Source organism: Alexandromys fortis, unplaced genomic scaffold, assembly GCF_014885135.2.
Source record: "Alexandromys fortis isolate MF-2015 unplaced genomic scaffold, M_Fortis_MF-2015_v1.1 scaffold_101, whole genome shotgun sequence".
NCBI lineage: Eukaryota > Metazoa > Chordata > Mammalia > Rodentia > Cricetidae > Alexandromys > Alexandromys fortis.
In genome coordinates, this window is record NW_026067983.1 from 3,847,487 (window position 1) to 3,853,486 (window position 6,000).

General features: G+C 36.0%; 1 long non-coding RNA gene across 1 annotated transcript in view; it reads right to left on the bottom strand.

Moving 5' to 3' along the window:
* The window catches only part of LOC126511540 (uncharacterized), a 50,188-nt gene extending 49,860 nt beyond the window's left edge, over window positions 1–328 (bottom strand). The window contains exon 1 of the long non-coding RNA XR_007594715.1: window positions 211–328. This is a non-coding gene — a long non-coding RNA (uncharacterized lncRNA). The remainder of the gene's footprint in view (window positions 1–210) is intronic.
* Window positions 329–6,000: the final 5,672 nt, after the last annotated feature.

Sequence of the window (6,000 nt, forward strand, 5' to 3'; positions counted from 1 at the left end):
CAATGCTAAACAAGGCATCTATTGCAAGCCATTTTCCCTTGAATGAGAGAAGATTGCAGAATTGACAGTGGAAACATTGTAGAAATTAAAATTGGAGAGAAATGTTTCAAAACATTGACTTCTGAATGTGACAGAGACACAGCATTCATGAGGACACAACAACTTTAGATGTTGCCTTACAAGTTCTACACAAACTGAAGCCAGTCATACCTCTAGCAGATGGATTGGCAGAGGAGCATTGGCAGCTGCAGGCTGCTAGGATTGGAAGAGTAAGTTTTCTTCAAGAAAGTGGCTCATGATGGGTTGTCTATCATCCAGTAGATGTTCCTATATACATAGGGACAAAAGAGACTGGACTTAGTGGACTGTAGACAGACTATGTGAAGTCTGGGAGGAGTTGAAAATGGGGTAGGGGTTAAAAGAATTAAAGTACATCCAAAAAATTCTAAAGGAATAAATAAATATATGAGTTTTTAAGACTAAAAATTTAGAAAACCCTGAAAATAAATAAGAAAAGAGAAGTCTTAAATGATGAAAATTAGAAAGGAAACATAAGTGTAAATTCTAAAGAAATACAAAGATAGGTGTGGACTGTGAATTATTTTGTTTTGATAATTATAAAACATAGTAAAAAGAGATAAGTTATAAGCATCAGGCAGCATATCAAATGAGTGAGTCATGAAGAAATGGTGTCTGAAAATGTAATAACAAGTAAGAAAGTTGAATCTGTTGATCAAAACCTTGCAGCAAAGACAAAATAGTTTCTGATGACTTTACTACTGGTTTTATCCAAAGATTTAGAGACAGAACACACTTTTTAAGCCTTTATATTCAGTTAAGTATAACGGACTATTTCCAAAATAATTTTACTGTGCCAGCATTATCACCGTACAAAAGCTGGGTGAAGACACCGAGTCTGAGCTGTGGGAAGGTATCATATCACTGAGAAACATACATGCAGAACCATCCACAAAATGCCAATACTCAAAATTCAGCATTCATTAAAGAGATCTAATTCAATTTACCTGTGGGACACAAGACAACAACTAGTAAGCAATTAAGAAAGGAATAACAGTAAACCCTTACATATTGATAACTTTAAACACAAACAGATTAGATTATTTTATCAAAAGACACAGTGGCTACCCAGTTACAAAAAAGAAATTTCAAAAACAGGACACCTACCAAAGACACATTTAACTTGAGGGATAGACAGAGATTGAAAAGGAAATACTGAAGTGCTGTAGGAAATCCTTCAGCCAGTAGCCATTAAGTTACCCGCCCACTTGGGCGTGGTCTCTTATACTATAAATGCCAAAGTAAAGCGCTCCTCCCTCTCTCTTCCAGCTGCTGGATTCGGTTGCTGTTTTTCCATTCAAACAGAGGACTCTGATCTGTGGGCCTACCCCTAAATAAATAACCATCTATTGTACTCATTTCTCGGCTAGTGTGGGATTGCTTTTTGGTGTCTGTCTTCACTAAGCAGTTATCCCAGTCAAGTGACCTCATTCAGTCCGTCATAAGGTGTAATGGCTTTAGTAAGCAGGTGCACAACACTGGAACACCTGCTTATCCAAGGCATTAGTAACAGAATTAAGGGAGAAACAGTTGAAAAACTCATTTTATACCCAATCATCATCTTAAGTTACCATTTTTCTTCCACCTTTTGGTCCATAGCTCACTTAAGTAGAGATTCTTAGGTCATAAAGAACATGAGCTGAAAATTATCCAATTCCTCTCAGCTTAGTTTCAAACATTTTCCAACCTACAAAATACATTATGAAACTAAACAAAGCTTTATATTGGCATCATCAAAGTGATTATGCATTATCTGTGGTTTTTTGAATGGCACAAGAGCATGAAATGATAGCATTTTCTTTTAATATCTCAACCTATTGATTTCTCTGAGGCGGTTAAGCATCATGTGGTCTCACTAGAATGAACATTACGATCTTACTTGTAAATCTTAATATACATAGCTCAATTAGTTTGATAGCTAACAAGAGAGATTTGTGTTACAGTCGGAAAGTTGAGTTAATTTCCTTTTTGTAAACATCATTGTATATTCTTTTTAATAAAAACTTTGTGATAGTAATTCCCACTAGAGAAATGCTGAACCCATTTAGCAAGCCAAACATAGGCACATCAGAGTGTTTAAAAGTACCAAAACTCAAATTTACTTCAGTAAAAAACAACACCCAAAAATAAAACAACATCAAAACAAAGTGAAGAATTTTATTAACTTGTAAAATCCTCCAAATCCACATTTCCCCCACACACACTTGGAGGAAAGCGGCATACAACAGTTGCCAGACAGAAGCACTATTGGCATGCTTATATGGAAAAGTTAAAGATGGAAATTAACTTTTCCCCATCACCCAAGACCTAGTTTCTCACAAAAATGTTTTTTATCTCTTAGAAACCCAAATTCCCTTCCACATTTTCCTGTAATTATTTTTTTATTTTTGTAAGGAACCTAGTTGTGCCTCTAATTCCAGCACTTGGAAACCTAAGGCAGGAGAATCGCCATGAGTTCAAGGTCACACCGAGCTGTAGAACAAGATCTTAACTAATTAACTAAAGTAAATGACTAAATAAATAGATAGTTAAAATGTAGAAAGAAATAGCATAAAAGAAGAAAATGTTTATCAGTTATTCTCATACTAATAGAACATAGGTACACAGTGTTTTCTTATCAATTACATACGTATCTTAACATTATTTTACCATAATCCTTTTGAAAATGCAATGTACCAAAATATCTTCCATCTTTTGAAAGCGTAGCAACACGTGGTCATTTTCTTAGTCTATATAGATAGTGGTACAACTGCTAATGGTGACCAGCAGTTTCCTGGAGCAGGTTCTAGTCTATCATCATCTAGTGCATTGTTGTCTCCAGACTGATATCATTGAATGAGGAAAACTAATCAAAGCAGGATGTCTGAACCACAATTTATCAAAGAGTCGTGGCTTTTTAATAAACCTTGCTAAATATTTTACAAAATAGTTTTTTATTTATTCAAGAAATACAAGGGAAGAGGGCATGGGAGGAGTTGAGGGAGAAGTAGATGGCAATGGTGGAACTATACATTAATTAAAAATACAACAAATAGAAAAGAAATGCAATAAAAATTCCTTGTGTAAAGCCCTAGTTGAGTATTATTACTACATAAACTGACATATTGTATAAAAGATAGCATCTAATCTGTGTTCTAATTTCTGTTTCTATGATTGTCTACAATGTTTGTGCATGTACTTGCAATCATATATATACTATTTATTTTCAAATTGACATTTTGTTCCATTACTTTGTTTTTCTAATGGTACATATATATTACTAGCACTGAATATGTATATACAACATTGAAAGTTGTAGAGTGTATAGCTTTATTTTTGCATTTTTAAAATTGTAATTGACCCATAATGATTAGAGTCAACTTCACAAATGAGATGTTCTTAGTTCTGAAACAGTGTTGGGTTTCTTTAGAGACTGACACTGGGTCTCTGGCCATATGTGTTATAGAACATGCTCAGCATGGCCTTCAGTCCTGGAGCTAGTCTATTCTGTTCCCAAATAGACACCTGCTACAAGGCAACAAGAACTGCCCTATTTATGTGAATAAATTGTTTCCATATACTTATGAAAGGAAGGTTAGCAAAATAAATACAAGAATGAAACAATTGTTAAAGAGTGACTAGGTTTACAAACACTGTTTCAAACAATTTCTCATATGAGTATTATCCAATACAAAAAAAAAAAAAACAAAAAACAAAAACCAACTCCTTGGCTGTTCTCATAGTGAGAGAAATAGTCTTCTCTAGGGAAGAGAATACCAATTGAATATGTAATAATAAATAATATCCCTAAAAGAATTACATGCAACTATCATTTCACAGACTAATAGCATATATATATATATGTATATATATACATATATATATTTGGAAGTATACATGTGTAACAACAATTAAAATAAAAGAGAACATAAATTTGAAAATGTAGGATGGTGATACATGCTTGGTTTGGAAGGAGGAAAGGGAAGGGAATTTATTAATAATTATATTGCAATTCCCCAAAACACAAAAGAATTAAGTTTTGAATTCTTGCTCTAGGAAAAAGTAGGCTAAAAGACTTGAATTTGTGTTATTTAAGATGTATGGTCCAAGCCAATTGTTGACGATTGACTCGAGTATGAGTTTAGGGATATTATGTCCAGCTTTTCAGTCTGATTGATACCAAAGATCTGCCCAGTCAATGCTACCTGTAGGAACAAGCCTCTTACAGGAGGCTCATCCTAGGAAGCCTGAGACTACAGAAGATGATCTTGTGCTGAAACTCTGTGATGTGAACTCACAATGGCTTTCTTAGAGTAGGTACATCTGAACAGTCTTGAAGTCACTGATTCATACCCTCAGGTACAGAACCATGAAAGTGGTTGTGGCACCTTTGGCCAGTGCTGGCTGAGATAATTCAACTCCTCCAACCCCTTTCTTTGACTCAGAATAATTGATGACTTTGAATTTCAAGAGGAAATACATTGCTGCATGGTTTGGAAATACATGGTGCTTTCGATTTTCCTGGAACAGTTTGTTAAGTTCTTAATTCTCGTTGAAGTTAATTCTTAAAATTAAAAAAAAAGACTTTAAAAATAAACAAATGAGGTGCCCTTTTATTCAGCCACAAAGCACTCCTTTGAAAATTTCATATCTAGATGGGTTCTAAGCAGGTATAAGCTACTTACTTTGAAGTAGTCTAAGTTATTCCAAGTTTATAGTCATCCCAGAGGGTAAAATAAATTCATTTTCCTGCTACAGGGTTTGAATTCACAAACACTAAGTTCCACAGCAGCGGTCCCGTCCGACCACTTCATAAAACTCGTTTGGCTTCATCGTTTCAGTAGAGATATGACAAGGCTGTTTATCAGTAGGTAATAAGACAGATAATTTAACTGTACAAGCTCTAATTGGTCTAATTCACTAACTGACCTCTCGCCACGCGATTCACTAGTACAATCGAGCTCTGATAAAGCCTTTAATTGTAAATTGCACACAGCTGTGAGCTGCTTCTCACGCTGGCGCAAAACACTATCATCGACTGTTTCTTCTCGGCGACCTGCTAATTTGGAGCGTATGTAACTGTTTTTAATGCTGAAGGCTTGACACACCACAAACAGCAGATGTTGCAGCTGCCCTGAGACGCTTTATTTAATTCAATTACGTCTTTTGGAGATATGTAAAAAAGCTAGGCAAGATGAGAGAGGGCAGGAGAATGTCAAAAATGGAGCCCCTGGTTGAGGCCCAGGTGGCTCGATAGGCAAATGATTGGGTGAATGTCTAAATGATGTTTTTAATTGAGTAGACTGACGGCTAATCAGGGTCATGAAGTGTTATCACACTGATGAGCTGAGTGGAGCCCTGGGCTGCTCTGCAATTAATGCCGCTTTTGTGAAAGAAGAAAAAAAGAAGATCATGTATACCATCTGGCAATTGTTTATGATAAAGGCAGCAGTTTGCTGCAAATTCCAGTTAAATGCTATTCATAACATTATTTCTGCTGCTGCTGAGGGCAAGGACACGAATCCGAGGCCTTTGTCTGACTTCTCATTCTCTTTCACAACCAAAACATTCATTTTCTCCACCGTGTGTTATTATTAATTACTTGGCTGCTTGCTACTGTATGGCCTCAATGATCCTCTGTTTGATATGCCAATGAAAAGCCCAGCATATACTTATTGGATGCTGCCTCGACTTTCGTGCCAATATATCCGATTACAATAACACAAAGCAGCAGCCAAAGTTACAGCCAAAATCTAGAGAAAACAAGTGAGGCTCTCCTTTTGTCCAAAAATACCCATGTCTCTTGGGCTTATCTTGAACTAAAAGGGAGAGAGCTGGAGTTCTTCAGAGTGGCAAATGTCTGCATGCAATGGTTTTCCAGCATGTTTCCAAGGCATCAGCATTTGCAGGTGGTAAGGAAGACAGAGTTTCCTCCAAGTATCC